The sequence below is a fragment of the Protopterus annectens genome, chromosome 3.part1 (genome assembly GCF_019279795.1).
Source record: "Protopterus annectens isolate FY-2018-M chromosome 3.part1, PAN1.0, whole genome shotgun sequence".
Lineage (NCBI taxonomy): Eukaryota > Metazoa > Chordata > Ceratodontiformes > Protopteridae > Protopterus > Protopterus annectens.
In genome coordinates, this window is record NC_056732.1 from 1,585,992,184 (window position 1) to 1,586,008,084 (window position 15,901).

At 43.9% G+C, this 15,901-nt stretch overlaps 1 protein-coding gene across 1 annotated transcript in view; it reads right to left on the reverse strand.

Moving 5' to 3' along the window:
* The window catches only part of LOC122797817 (msx2-interacting protein-like), a 1,498,925-nt gene that overhangs the window by 517,545 nt on the left and 965,479 nt on the right, over positions 1-15,901 (reverse strand). The gene's annotated exons all lie outside the window — the stretch shown is intronic.

The window sequence follows — 15,901 nt, forward strand, 5'->3', positions numbered from 1 at the left end:
TTCCAAGCAGCTAGCTGCAGTGTTTTCAAGTTTGGATGTAGGATCTTGAAGTTGTTCTGTGTTAGCAGTAAAGGAACTAGAGGTAGAGGCCATGCGTGTGTCCGAGACATACTCCTCAGTAGCGGGTACCAATGTTGCCTCGGCCAGTCTGGAGCTATCAGGATGATCCTTGGGCGATCTTCTTTGATCTTCAGTAGCACTTTGTGCATCAAAGGAAGAGGTGGGAATGCATATGCTGTCAGGTTTTCCCAACTGAAGGAGAGGGAGTCCACCTTCCAAGCAAGTGGGTGGTATGCCCTTGTGCAGAATTTCCTCAATTGGTGGTTGTGTGGGGATGCGAACAGGTCTATTTCTGGTAGTCCCCATTTCTTTGTAATGGATTTGAAGATGTCTGGATGCAACATCCATTCGTGGGCATCCGTGATAGTTCTGCTTAAGGTGTCTGCTAGTATATTTTCTTTTCCTGGCACAAATATGGCCTGGAGCTGAATGTTGAGGTTCAGGGCTACATTCCACAGGTCCATTGCCATCCGGCATAGAGGATATGAGTGAGTGCCTCCTTGTTTGTTGATATACCACATGACTGTGGTGTTGTCCGTCCTTATCAGCAAATGACCCTGTTGAAGAAACGGTCTGAATGTCTGAATTGCCTGTTTCACTGCCAGCATCTCTTTTTGATTTATGTGTAGGTTCAGCTGGTCTTGTGTCCATAGGCCTTGTATACACTTGTCCACCATGTGTGCCCCCCAGCCTAGGTCCGAGGCGTCCGTGGTGATAGTCTGGCTTGGGTGAGGTTTGTGGAAAGGCAGTCCTTTGTTCAACTGACAGGCCTGAGCCCACCACAGGAATTCTTGCTTCAGGCATGGGATTATTGGAATCTGGGCTTCTAAGCTGTGCTTGTGTTGAGACCATATATTCCTTAGGTACCATTGCAACTTCCTCATATGCAGCCTGGCATGTGGAATCAATATTATGCAGGATGCCATGCAACCCAGAGCTTGCAGGACTTTCCTTGCTGTAAGCTGGTTCTGTGTTGTTAATGCCATGAAATAGAGTGGTAGTTGCTTTTGCTTTTCTGCTGTGAGAAATGCCATCTGATTTGAAGTGTCCAGTTCTGCACCCAAGAATGTTATCCTTTGGGATGGTACCAGCCTTGACTTTTTCATGTTGACTGTGTATCCCAGGGCTTGCAGTAGTTGTATAACCTTTTCCAAATCTTGTGTTAATTTGGTCTTGTTGTCCGCTTGTATCAGGCAGTCGTCCAGGTATGGGTAAATCTGAATTCCCTGGAGCCTGCAATGAGCAATTACTGATGCCAGGCATTTCATGAATACTCTGGGCGCAGTAGACAAGCCAAAGGGCAATGCTGAGAATTGATAATGCTCTTATCCTGCAAGAAATCTGAGGTATCTCCTGCAATCTGGTCGTATAGGGACGTGCAGGTATGCCTCCTTGAGATCTAGAGTCACCAGCCAAGACTCCTTGCCCAGCATGGGAAGAAGTTGCTGGAGGGTCAGCATTTTGATTTTTGGAACAATGAGATATGTGTTCAGAGCGGACAGGTCGAGAATAGGCCTCCATTGGTTTCCTTTTCTTGGTACTAGGAAAAGTCTGGAGTAAAACCCTTGTCCTTGTTCCATAGGTGGTACCTTTTCTATAGCTCGCATCCTTAGTAAGTGGTTGATTTGTCCTAGAGCGTTTGTTTTTTGGTTTGGTGGAAGGTTTGGCATTCCTCTCTTTTTTGGTAGAGTGTGGAAGTGAAACCTGTAGCCTTTGTCTATTGTTTGTAAAATCCATTTGTCTCCTGTAATGTAATGCCAGTTTACGGAAAATAAGGCTAGCTTTCCGCCTAAGGGTGCTTCCAGTTGTTCCCTGGTAGGCGGTATCAGAGCCAAGTCATTGTGTCTGTCCTGTGGAAGTGGTAGTAGCTGGATCTGTGGCAATACTTCTCTGGTTGTTAGGCTGCCACTGACGTCCCCTGTAGGCACCTCTGGATTGGCCCCTGCCTCTTGGGCGCCTATTTCTGCCTCTCTGTGTTCTGGAGGTGTCTGGAAAGGCCCAAGTCTTCGAAGGCCAATTTCTACTAAACCGCGGAGGTTGGACCTGTAAGAAATCCTTGACTGTTTGGACAGATTTTGCTTTTTCCTCAACCTTCTTTAGCACTTGCTGTGCAGGGGAGCCAAACAAACTTTGTTTCTCCATGGGAGCATCTAGGAGCTTTGACTTTACATGATCTGGTAAGGATTGCTCTTTTAACCATGCATGCCTTCTGATCACTGTTCCAGTCATAGCTGATCTAAAGGAAGCCTCCAGTGCATCATAGCCGCATTTTAAAGAATGATTACTGACCTGCTGAGCGTTATGTACCAAATCCTGAAGGGACTTACGGTCTATAGGTTCAGGAGAGGACAGTTTTTTATTTAGCTGGTCTAACAAAAATTCCTGATACTGAATCATGTGGAATTGACAGTTTAAGGCCCTAGCCGAAAGAGTAGCAGAAGTATAAACTTTTTTACCCCATCTCTCTAATGCTCTAGATTCTCTTTCAGAGGGGAGGGTTTTTGGCAGAGGCAGCTGCTACAGCTTTGGGGCCCTGTGAAATGGTTTCAGGATCTGCAATAGGAGCCTTATACAAGTGAAAGTGTGTGTCCGGGACCCTGTAATATCTGTCGGGTTTAGCAGGGGCCGGGGGAAGAGAGTCAGGAGCAGTACAGGCATCATTAAATGCATCATCCACAACTGTTAGTACTGGAGGAATGGCTAAAGGCCTATGCTGTGGTAAATGTAAAAAGGTCCTTAGCCTTTTCCTTGAATCTGAAAAATCCTGGCCCTGCCATTGAAATTGCTCTCTCATAGCATGTAAGGTTTCCCCAAAAGAAAATTCCTCAGGAGGAGAGGCAGAAGGAATGGAGTCTTCTGCATCAGAATCCTCATATGGAGAATAAGGGCCTTCTGGAGGATTTGAGTTTTCTGACTCATCCGAGTAGTAGTCAGTGGAAACTGGATCGGGGGGCTCTGCTCTAGGCCTTTTTTCTGGAGGGGGCTGAGAGGCCCTGTCTGGGGGAGGTTGGGATCCCCTGATCAAAGAAATGAGATCCTCAGCCAGGCTGAGCATTTGGGAACTAGAGGTAGGCCTGTGTGGGGTTTTAGCAGGCAAGGCCTTAGAAGATTTAGCTGCTTTAGCCCTAGAAAAAGCCTTGATGGACATAGATGCAGGGGGCCTAGCAGCTCCACGTGCAGGAGTAGATATGTCTAAAGGAATAGTATCTGATAAATCCTGGGTGCCTGCTACAGCAGGAGAAATTTCAGTAGCAGATTCAGCCATACTGTGCGAGGCCTCGGCTGTCGGAGGAATGTTTTCGGCCGAAGGAAGAACCGAGGACTCGGTTTCAGCCGAAACCGAGACACTCGCGGTTGGCTTAACCGTGGTTTCGGCCGAAACCGCGGACCGTGAGTGTCTGTCCTTTTCCTTACGCTTTTTAGCTGATTGTGGAGTCGGAGTCTCCGATGGCATTTTGTAAGCAAAAGCGGGACCAAAAAACTCCTCCGCAAACTCCGACCGACGTCTAAGTGTCCGTCGGTTGAAGGAAGCACAGGCTAGACAAGCTGATACGTCGTGGTCTGGGCCTAAGCAAGGAAGGCAGTAAGAGTGGAAATCCTTATGAGGTATTTGTTTCCCACAAGTTAAACAATTATTTACTTTTTCTGACATCGGCTGAGGCAAGAAAGAGTCCCCAACGGGGTACTTAGCTTTTTAGAAGTCTTCGGTAGTAGAAATCTCTGGATCTGACCGACCGGCACTTGCGAACAGCTTCTGCTTCGGGCACCGCGCGGCAAGAAAGACTGAGGAAAATGGCATCGGCTGATGCCTTTATACCCAATTCACAGCAGCTATGATGTCGGGTGAAGTGCGACATCAGCCGAGGCCAGACCCAGACTTTGGAATCCGGCCGACCGAAGGGCTGCCTGAGGCAGGACAACCCATATGTTAGGACTGCAGATGCATCCTTGAAGGACATCTGCAGACCTGGCAGAGGCTTCTGCTACATCATAACTACACCTGATGGAGTGTCTGGCTACTTGGCTGGCTACGGGGAGATTTGATGCAATGTCAGATTTTGTAGGACAGTCAGGTGTGGAGGCTAGCAGGGTAGAGGCTTGGGACACTAGGTACAGACCATATTTTACCATGTGTCTTTAGCAATTAATGGCTCTGAAAGCCAAGGTGGAGGAAGTATACACTTTTTTTGCCCAGTCTATCCATGGTTTTACTGTCCTTACCTGTGGGTAGGAGAAAGGCAGACGGGTACCTGTCTAGATTTTCTGTCAGGAGCCACAGCAATGACAGCGGGATCTGCCAGTGGTGTTTTACCAGGAATTTTTGGTCATCAGGCACCTTATAAAACCTGTCTGGTCTTTTAGGGGCTGGGGGCTGAGAGTCTGGGTTCTTACAGACAGAGTTGAATGCATCCAGGAAGGCTGGGAGCACAGACAGTATTGCTGAAGGAGAGGGAGACTCCAGTTGCAAAATATCACTTCTGGGTGTCAGACATAGTACAGTTGTGTACACTTACCATAAATGTAGATGTTCGAGTGTATTCACTGTTGCAGTCATTAAATTTGGGTAATCTGCTGGCAGGTTGCCCTCAGTCGGCCTGAATATCAAAGTCTTGGGCCCTGCGTCGGTTGCTGTCTCCTCTTCCATGACATCATGCAGCCAACGCCATTTTATCCAGTTTTTATTGCCCCAGATGTCAGGTGCCCCCCAAATGGGGAGCAAAAGTATATACAAATATAAATAAACAGCAATATATATGTAAAGGTACTTATAGCAACATAAACTTTACCTTTATCTAAAAGCAAATACACCACAAAGGCTTTAGAATATATTGAAAGAAAGAGAAGTTCTGGAAAAAATAGGGGGATGGCAGGTGGGTAACCCGGACTGCAACAATGAATACACTCGAACATCTACATTTATGGCAAGTGTACACAACTGTACTATGTTCTTTGTGTTTCACTGTTGCAGTCACTACATTTGGGTAGAATCCCAAAGCTATGGATGGGAGGATGGAACTAAACAGCATTAGGAGTGGCTATAAGGCCCTGCAGGACTGCAGTGGCAAAGCCTGCCCTGGACTTAGAGAAGAGGGGCAAATGATAATGCTTTGTAAAAGTATGAACAGAGCTCCAAGTAGCAGCTTCTAGAATGTCTTTGGTTGGAACTGCTCTGAGAAAGGCTGCTGAGGTAGAGGCAGCCCTGGTGGAATGTGACCTGATCCCCTTGGGCACCGGTTTACCACGATGCAAGTGGCAGAAACAAATGCAGTGGCTTATCCACTTAGAAATAGTCTGCTTTGATATAGCCTTCCCCTCTGATCTGCAGCAAATGCCACCAGTAGTTGCTCAGACTTTCTTAGAGATTTGGTCCTGTTTAAGTAGAATCTTAGTTGTCTGTGTACGTCCAATGAATGCAGAATCTGCTCCCCCTTGTTCTACAGCTTTGGGTAAAAAGTTGGCAGGTGAATAGTTTGGTTAAGAGCCACACTGGATACCACCTTAGGCATAAAGGAAGGACTGGTCCTGAGGGACACCCTGTCCGGGTGAAATGCAATAAAAGGCTCCACAGCCATGAGGGCCTGTAGTTCTGAAACCCTTCTTGCTGAAGTGATTGTCAAAAGGAAAGCTGTTTTCCAAGATAAAAACTTTATATCCGCAGTAGCTGCTGGTTCAAAAGGAGGAAGGGTGAGTTTTTCCAGCACAAAACTGAGGTCCCATGCAGGGATTGGTGATCTTCTGGGAGGCCTTAAATTTTTGGCCCCTCTAAGATACTGTTTTAGCAGAGGATGAGAAAAAATTGGAGGCTCCGTGTTGCAATGAGCCGAGATGGCAGAGGCATGGATTTTTATTGAAGAAAAAGATAGGCCCTTGTCAAGCATCTCAATCAAGTATTGTAAAATCTGGGGAATATTTGGTTTTGCTGTGTCCATTCCTTGTGCTTGGTTCCAAGCACAGAATCTCTTCCATTTATCAGCATAAGATTTTCTAGTACTAGGCCTTCTGGCTTCCAAAATGACATCCATCACAGATTTACTTAGAGGTGTTGTCTGAATAATTACATGATCAGCCATGCTGCCAGGTTCAGAGTTTGGAGCTGAGTGTGCAGAATTCGACTGCTCTGCTGAGACAGTAGATGAGGTATTTGAGGCAAGTACCAAGGAGGGAGTTGAGACATATTCCTTAGAATTGGGTACCAGTGCTGGCGAGGCCAGTCCAAGGCGATTAGGATCATTTTTGTTTTTTCCTGTCTGACCTTTAGTAAGACCTTGGGGAGAAGAGGCAGAGGAGGAAAGGCGTAGACTGATAGGTTTTTCCAGCTGAAGGATAGGGCATCTACTTTCCATGCTTGTCTGTGATAAGTCCTTGTGCAGAATTTGCCCAGTTGATAAATGTGGGGAGAGGCAAATAGATCTATGTCTGGGCTCCCCCATTTCTGTGTTACCATGTTGAAGACTTGTAGATCTAGTTTCCACTCGTGAGGGTCCATAAGATTTCTGCTTAGGTCGTCTGCCAGAGTATTTTGTTTTCCTGGCAGGAATTGTGCCTGAAGATGTACTTGGTAAGTCAAGGCTCTGTCCCACAATTCCATGGTTAGTCTACAAAGGGGGTAGGAAAGTGTAAACCCCTGCTTGTTTATGTACCACATAACCGTGGTGTTATCTATCTGTATCAGTAGTTGTCCTGGATGAAGTAAGTCCTTGAAGGCTGTCAGGGCATTCTGAACAGCTAACATCTCTTTCTGGTTGATATGCAGATGCATTTGTTTTGGGTTACACATGCCCTGAATGCATCTCCCTGCCAGGTGGGCCCCCCAGGCATAGTCTGATGCGTCTGTAGTTAGGGTTTGGGTGGCAGGGGGTAGGGTAAAAGACAGTCCCTTGTTTTGGTGATGCGTCTCTGCCCACCAAAGAAACTCCTGTTGTAGGCAGGGAATGAGAGGAATCATTGTTTCCAGACTGTGACCATGTTGATTTAGATACCACTGAAGTTTCCTCATATGCAGTCTTGCATATGGAATTAGTAGAATGCAGGATGCCATGAACCCCAAACCCTGCAGAATTTGTCTTGCAGAGAACTGGGTTTTTGTTGCCATCTGTTTGAAGTATATATTCAGTTGCCTTTGTTTGTCTGGCATAAGGTAAGCCATCTGGGCAGTTGTATTCAAGCTTGCACCCAGGAATGTAATTTTTTGAGAGGGTACCAGTTGTGATTTATTTTCGTTTACTGAGTACCCTAGGCATGTTTGAAGCCTTTTTACAAATGCCAGATACTGAAGAAGAATGTCCTTGTTTTCTGCTTGAATGAGACAATCGTCCAAGTAAGGACAGATTTGCATGCTTCTTTGTCCGCAAAATGCAATTACTGGTGCCAGGCACTTTGTAAAGACCCTGGCCGCAGTAGATAAGCCAAAGGGCAGTGCAGAGAATTGGTAATGCATAAAACCTGCCTTGAAGCGGAGGTATCTTCTGCACGATTCCCTTATTGGGATATGCAGGTATGCCTCTTTTAAGTCTAGAGTCATTAACCAAGCGTTCTTGCACAGCATGGGCAGTAGCTGTTGTAAAGTCAGCATTTTGAATTTTGGAATGTCCAAGAAGTTGGTGTTCAAAATCGATAAGTCCAGTATTGGACGTCAGGCATTGTCTTTTCTGGGTACTAGGAACAGTCTTGAATAAAAACCTTGTCCTTTTTCCTGTTCTGGTACTGGTTGAGTAGCCCCCATATCCATGAGGGACGTAACTTGTTTCTGAGCCCCTGCCCATTGATTTTGTGGCAGATCTGGCCAACCGTTTGGAACTGGCAAAGTATGGAAATGAAATGTGTACCCCTAGGATACTATGTTTAATACCCATTTGTCCTGGGTAATTAACTGCCAATTTTGAGCATGAAGTGCTAATTTTCCTCCCAAGTGGGCTGCCAAAAGATAAGTACTTGGTGATGGAAGAGGGAAGTCATTGAGACTGCTTACTGTAGGGTTGTGCTTTGTTTCTTCCAGATTTGGAGGTGGAGGCACCCATTGCTTTGACCTGTAAGAACCCTGTGATTGGTATCCAGAGCCTTCTGAGCGCCTGGATTTGCCTTGTGAGGCTCTGTTGGATGCAGGAAAGGACCAATTTTTAGTGGGCCAGTGCCTACTGAATCTGGGTGGCTGTACTTGTAAGAAATCTTTTATAGTTTGCATAGATTTAGCTTTGTCTTCCATTTTCTTTAAAACCTCTTCCGCCTTATTACCAAACAGAGTATCATGCTGTAAAGGTGCATCCAACAATTTAGCTTTAACATGATCAGGCAGATTTTGCTACTTGAGCCAGGCATGCCTTCTAATCACAGATCCTGCAAGAGGCCTCCAAGGAATCAAAACCACATTGCAAAGTATGCTTTCCAACCTGTTCTGCTACATGCAATAATTCCTGTAATTCTTTATTCTCCACACAATCAGAAATCAACATCATTTTCTGTTTCAATAAGCCCATAAGATGCTATTGATATCTAAGCATATGAAACTGGCAGTTTAAGGCCCTAATTGCCAAGGTTGCAGACGTATAAACCTTCTTTCCCCATCTATCCAATGCCCTGGAATCTCTATCAGAGGGAGTAGGATTTTTGGCTGTAGAAGCCTTTGCACCTTTGGGTCCCTGTGAGACAGTTTCAGGATCAGCAGCAGGATTTTTGAATAAATATTTGTGGGAGTCAGGAACCCTGTAATATCTGCCTGGCTTTCTAGAAGCCGGAGGTAGGGAATCAGGAGCCATGCTTGACTCTGAAAACACATCATCAACAATGTCTAATACAGGAGGTATAGCCAAAGGTCTATGCTGAGGAAGAAAAAGGAAATCCCTTAGTCTCTTTTTTGATTCATTGAAAGTGTTAAAGTATGCAGGGTTTCTCCAAAAGAATAATCCTCAGGAGGAGATGCAGATGGGATGAATTCCTCTGCATCTGAATCCTCATAGGGTGGTATAGAAAATTCCTGATTAGAAGAGGAATCAGAAGAAATGGAAACCTGATCTGTAGATTCATAATCAGTGCCTTGCCAAGGCCTCTTAGCGGGGGGTTGGGAACCCCTGATCAAGGTAATTAAGTCTTCAGCCTATTTAATCATCTGTTTTTTAGGCACAGGGGCCTGAGCACATAGCTCATGCGTCAGTTTTTTAGTCTTAGAAGTTGTTTTTGTTTTTGAAGCTGGCGTCGGTTTTATATAGAAATGTTGAGGCCTGAAGACACTCTCAGATGCCGATGCCTGCTCAGCGGCTCCGGACCCATCCGAGGGAGAGACATCCACGGGTACAATACTCTGAGAATCTCGCGGCATACCGGACTCCGCATGGGTCTCGGTAGAGGCCTGCGACTCAAAAGTAGCGAGTATCTGGGGCTGCGAAAGCGCCTTACTGAGTACCGGCGAACTGGCGACTGGCTTAGGAGAAGCTGTGTCATCGGGTTTGGACCTCGACAGTCTGTCTCCGTCTTTTTCTTTGCGTTTTTTGTGAACTCCGGTAGTCGGATTGCTATCCGATGACATGTCCGGGTAATTAAATCTGGATCCAAAATATTGTGAAGCAAAACTATACTGACGCTTAATAGTGCGTTGGTTAAATCTAGCACAAAACCGACAGTAAGGCACGTTATGATCTGCCTCGAGGCAAGGAATACAGTACAAATGAAAATCCTTATGAGGTATTTGCTCCCCACATGTAATGCAATTATTAACTTTTACTGGCATCGGTAAGGAGCAAGAAAAAGTTTCTCCAATGGGGTACTTAGCTTTAATTGAAGACTTCGGTTCTGAAACTCGGATGCAAAAATTTCAGGTGTCGGCCAACCGGCACTTGCGAACTACTACTGCTTCGGGCACTGCGCGGCAAGAAAGACTGAATAAAATGGCATCGGCTGTATGTTTTATACCCCTGAGGACCTGACGTCATGGAAGAGGAGACAGCAACTGACGCAGGACCCAAGCCTTTGATATTCAGGCCGACTGAGGGCAACCTGCCAGCAGATTACCCAAATGTAATGATTGCAACAGTGAAACATGAAGAGCATCAGGGTAGTGTCCCATGTGAAGTACTCCTTCATTTTATAGTCTCCCCAAAAGTTAAATCTTCAGGTGGGCATCCCCTTCAATGGAGTCTTCATATGGGGAATAGTCAACAGGGGAAGCAATTTGAGACACATAAGAGACTGATTCTTCTTCTGAGGAGAAACTCTATGCTTTGCAAGTATGATATGCTCGGCCCAAACATTAACAACCAAAACACCAATGGCCAGCAATTGCAATACAAAGATACTGATGTCTGGAATGAAAGTCAAATATTGTATTTATTAAGTATACATATTATAAATATCTCCAAACCGGTTTCAGCTATCCAGCCTTCATCAGTGGGTAAATTTTACCTCCAATGAGAACAGTCATTATTTATACTCATCCTCAGCCAATAGAAAACATGGTATAGCCCGGCATAACGTTTAAAGTGCAATGTAATATTATAAACATAAAAGTTTTGCTTAACTACATTGTTGAATATATAGACATTAATAAACAAAATTAGCATGAAAACATGAGACAATATATAATATAATAAATGAATGAAACAAAAAGGAATTATATAAATAACATAAATATGCAATTTTATATAAACGATAACATAAAATGAATCATAACTGCCAAGTGCGACCCTACCTGGGGGGCATATCCCATAAGCTTCATACAATATATAGAATATATTAGGTATTGTAATATATAAGAAAACAAATATATATTATGAATAAAGTATAAAGAATTTGTTAATGTGTATATATGTCTATGTATATGTAAGACATACCATATATAAACATGAAATCTGAGAGGACATATGTCTTATCCAATACTCCAGTTTTACATATAATGTAAAATTCCTGCATACCCAATGGAGTACCTGGTATGTACAATAATTAATCAGAAAGCATGTTCCACAAATAATAGATATACACTTACGTTCAAGTTGATTATGAGCATATTTAGGCTTCAGAAGATGATGAACCCACAGCTACTAATAGCTGGTGGATTCACCACATAAATATGTCATCTCCAGGCTTTTTACAAATGATCATTGAGACCTGGGGGAATAATGCCCCAAGGTTAATGATCCAATATTTCTCCTTATGATTTAAAATAGTGTGCCAACCCTGTTGGTTCCTCCTGTCCCCTGTGATTCTATCTATGATCATAAACATTAGTATGTTTCATGGTAAGTCTGTATAAAGTATTAGTTTCTTTTTTATTACGGATGTCACTTTTGTGTTCAGTCATTCTAATTCTAAGTGAGCGAGAGGTCTGGCCCACATAAAAAGCTGAGTATTGGCAGGTGGCTAAGTAAACAATCCAACTACTACTACAGTTACCAAACACCCTTAAATTATACACTCTGTTGGTGTTGGCACTGGTAAATTCTTTAAGTTTACTTACATTTGAACATGAACCACAATGTCCACACGGGAAGGTGCCCAAAAGTTTGTCTCCAGTCATCATAATTTGCTGATATATTGCACCCCCACTCTCCTTATGTTTGTAATGAGAAAATAGACCACCCAGTGTTTTTCCACGCCTAAAAGAAAACATGCATTTGGGACCTAAAAGTTTCCTGAGTTCCTCATTTGCCAAAAGTATATTCCAATGGGTGTCCATAATGTTTCTTATAACATTGTGATTCCGTCCATATGTAGTCACAAACCTAAGAGTGGGTTCTTCCAATGTAGTTGCTCGTTTCTTGTATTGTAATAATATGTTTCTGTCTTGAGTGTTTGACCATTCACTTGCTATGAGTACATCTGATTCTCTATATCCCCTATCCATAAATCTGTTGTAAAGATCTAATCTGGCGTGTTCAAGATCTTGTTCTGATGAGCTAATACGGTTAATACGCATGAATTGGGATTTCGGTATACTCCGGATGGTGTGGCGTGGATGCATACTTCAGGCATGGAGCAGAGTGTTGTACTGTGGATATTTACGATAGGACCTAGTATTCAAAGTATGATCTTCATTCCTATATACTGCAACATCCAGAAAATCAATAGTGTCATGATTTGATGTTACAGTAAACTCAATGCCCCATATGTTTCCATTCAGATATTCCACAAATTCCTGTAGGTATGCCTGATCTGCCCGCCACACCATCCAACAATCATCCAAATGTCAATCTCCACCATGTACAGGTTATGTAGAGGATCATAGATCATGCATTCTTCAAAGAAGGCCATGAATAGATCTGCATATATGGGAGCAAAGGATGCTCCCATAGCAGTACCCTGTAGTTGCCAATAACACTCTCCCTGGAAATAGAAAACATTTTTGTTAAATACGTGTTCTGCCATACTTACCAATAATGTATTAAATCCAGGTGGATACAAGGCCGAATGTTCCAGCCAATGCTGTAGAGCCTGAAGTCCCACCCAATGTGGTATGCTTGTGTACAAGGATTTCATGTTCAGTGTACACATTAGCCAGCCTTGCTCCAATTGTTTATCCTGTATAATTTGAAGAAAGTGTGTTGTGTCCCGTTAATCTGGCTCTGACAGAAGTAAGTAGGGGTTTCAAGTATTGTGTATGAAAAGCTGATAGAGGTTCAGTTAGGGAACCAATGCCTCACACAATTGGTCTTCCCGGGGGTTTTGAAAGGGATTTATGAATCTTAGGAAGTAAATAGAGTAATTGTTTTCGAGGATCCATAACAGTTAGATATTTCACAGTGTTCTTAGTAATAATACCTTCCTCCTCTGCTTGGTTTAGAAAAGTGTCGATTTCCTTCTTAAATATTGGAGTGGGATCAATAGGCATATACATGTAACACAAGAGTATTGGCTAGTTGTCCCCTGCCTTCATTCAAATAATACCCCATATTCATAACCACTACTGCACCTCCTTTATCAGCTGGTAAAATAGCAATATTATGATTGTTCCTTAATTGGTCCATAGCAACCTTTTCAGATGGAGATATGTTTTGGCCCATAATACAGGATTCCCTATGTGGGAAATGTAGATCTCCGAGTACCGATTGAAGGAATATGGAGACATGTTTATTCATAGGTGGTTGGAATTCAGATTTATGAAATCCGAATTCCTCAGATCTTTGAGAGGTTTTGTCTGTAAAAAATAATTTGAGATTAAGGTTACAACAAAAAGATAACACAACATTGACTATATTGTATTCATCAGAGAAAAAAAAAAACGGGTATAAAACCAAGACCTTTATTAAGTAATTTTCCTGTTCGTTTGTAAGTGTTACATCTGATAAATTCAACACATTTTGATAGATGTTATCAGTTATTTCAGAAGTGTCTGTATTAACCCTTCCACAGAGTTTGCTCTTGTACCCATGCTTGTGTTTGCGGCCTCCCTGCCACCTCTTTCCATGTCTAAAGGGTGTGCTGCATTAGATTTCTTATGGCTAGGCGATTCCCGATAACTACTACTATCGTCCGTATACGAAGATTCTTCCCCTGATGTGCTGATGAAATACCTATCATTGGTCTTAAGAATCGATCTAGGTCTCTTTCTGGGCCTACTGTTTGCTGTCCCCCTACCGGTGTCTAAATCTAACGGATCTAGAGGTTTCAAATGGACAACCCCTTTGGTAATCAGAAATGTCCCTACTGAATTTTTGAATTTTTCTTTCTTTGGTCTGTTTTTCAAAAGTGGCCAAATCCTTTGAAAGTTTATTTCTGAGGAGGAATCATACTGATGTTGCTGTTCTTCTCCCTCGAGTAGTTTGATGTTGGGGAGAAGAGGCAGTGGCTGGGTGAGGGCTGAGCACAGGGATGGTAGAAGGAGCAGGGCCTGTGGGCCTAACGGCCAAGAAGGCCTGCATCAGAGATGTTGTGAAAGACTGCCAATTTGGCTGTGCTTCAGAAGGAGGAGTGATGTGTTTTGTCTTCTGTCATTTTTTGGAAGTTGTAGGCTTCAGGGACGGCCTAGGGATTGAAGCCTGGCTTGCAGTGGGAGAGGACTTGGTCGGTCGTCCAACAAGAGGTTCCCCCTAGATGTCGGTTGGTGCCAACGGCTGAACTGTCTCTGCGAATGTGCATTCCGTAGCTGCAAAAACGGCTTCCTCAGTGGGAACCGTTGAAGCTGACGGAGAAATGGGGAGTTCCTCGGGCCCCTATATCAGAAGCCAGCAGGACGTTCTATAGCAGAGTGGCAGTAGAAATAGGCTTGGAAACTTTGGCCTTCTTCCTGGGCAGTTCGGGCTGGTCAACCGATTCAGGGTTCATCCTAAGGACTAGGCATTTCAGATGCTGGTTCTCAAAATATAAATTTAATGCAGCCAAATGACTGTGTCTAGGGCACAAAGGACTTGCAAATGGAACACGACATATTGCCATGTTCTCTACCCAGACAAAATACACACTTATCATGAGAATCTGTGCGGTATCTGCCGGTCGCAATTACATTTGCCTTTTTTAGTTGACATCGGCCAAGAACTACAGCAAACCAAGCACAAGCAATGATAAAAGAAAACAAAGCCCCCCCCCCATCTTTCCGAAGTAATCCTTAGTAGGAGCTGAATGAACAAAGTGACGAAGTCTGCAGCTGAAAAGTTCTGAGGTCTGTGCAAGCAGACGTCATATTTATGGTCCCTGGTTTATGGCCCTACATATGACATCCCATGCACCTACAGCAGCCAGGCAAAAGCTTTTGTATAGGAGCCGACGTCAGATCGCCTGAGGTGGAAAATCTCACACCAAATGAATACTGCAACACTGGAATAGAAGTACATCTCCTGTTCCCTAACCATCCTAACAGGAGAAGTAGTAAAAGCAGGAACAGAAACAACAGCAGAAGGCTTAAGAACCATTAAAGCCTTAATCAATCCCTTTGAAAAGGTATCCAAGTCAGACTGAGGCAATTTAGGGTCCGGAAGATGCTTTGTTTTCTGTTTTTTCTTAACATGCACCTCTCTTCGATGGAAAGTAGAAGGATCTGATTTAGGCCTGTCTTCAACAACCGACACCAGCACCTTCTCCCTAACTAGAGTCTGAGGTATGTCTCTGGACCCTTCAATACAGCAAGCAGTGGTTCCCCTTGTCCGTATGACCAAGGCATGTCCTCGGAGGACATACCTAGGTCAGATTCTTTAACGGCCTCCAAAGTGGTACCCGCCAAAGAACCAGACCCAAACTCCGAACATACCACTGGGTCTTCACGAACGTCAAGGGATACATCTTTGGAAAGAGGCACAGTGGAAGAGGATTCAGGCATATGCTTACTGACTGCTCTTCCAAGTCTGCTTGGCCAAAGGACCTACAGAACCCTTCATAATGTCTTCAGCTAGACATTTCAAATGCTGGTTCTCTAAGTAGAGGCTCAAAGCCAAAATATGGCTTTGCAAGGTCTTTAGGACAAAGACCTGACAAATAGCACAGGAACGGTGGTCATGATTTGGGTCTAGACAAAAAAGACAAAGATTGTGAGTGTTGTTATGTGGAATTTGCCTTCCACACCTACACTTGCCCTTCCTGGATGACATGAGCTAAACAAAAAAGGCAGTAGCAATAAAAAATTAAAACTCCAACGTGGAACTTATCTGAAAGCAACACACAGACAGCAGACTGACGTACGAGTCAAGCGACATCTGAAGAGCGATCGTACAATGCAAAGTCATCTGCGGCTGAAAAGTGCTGAGGATTGTGCGTGCAGATGTCATATTTAAGGTCCCTGGTTTATGGCCCTACATGTGACGTCCCATGCAGCTGCAACAGCCAAGTTGAAGCTTTTGTATATGAACCGACGTACGAATCGCCTGAAGGCAGGAAATCCCACACCAAGAATACTGCAACACAGGAATAGAAGAACATCAGTCAGTTC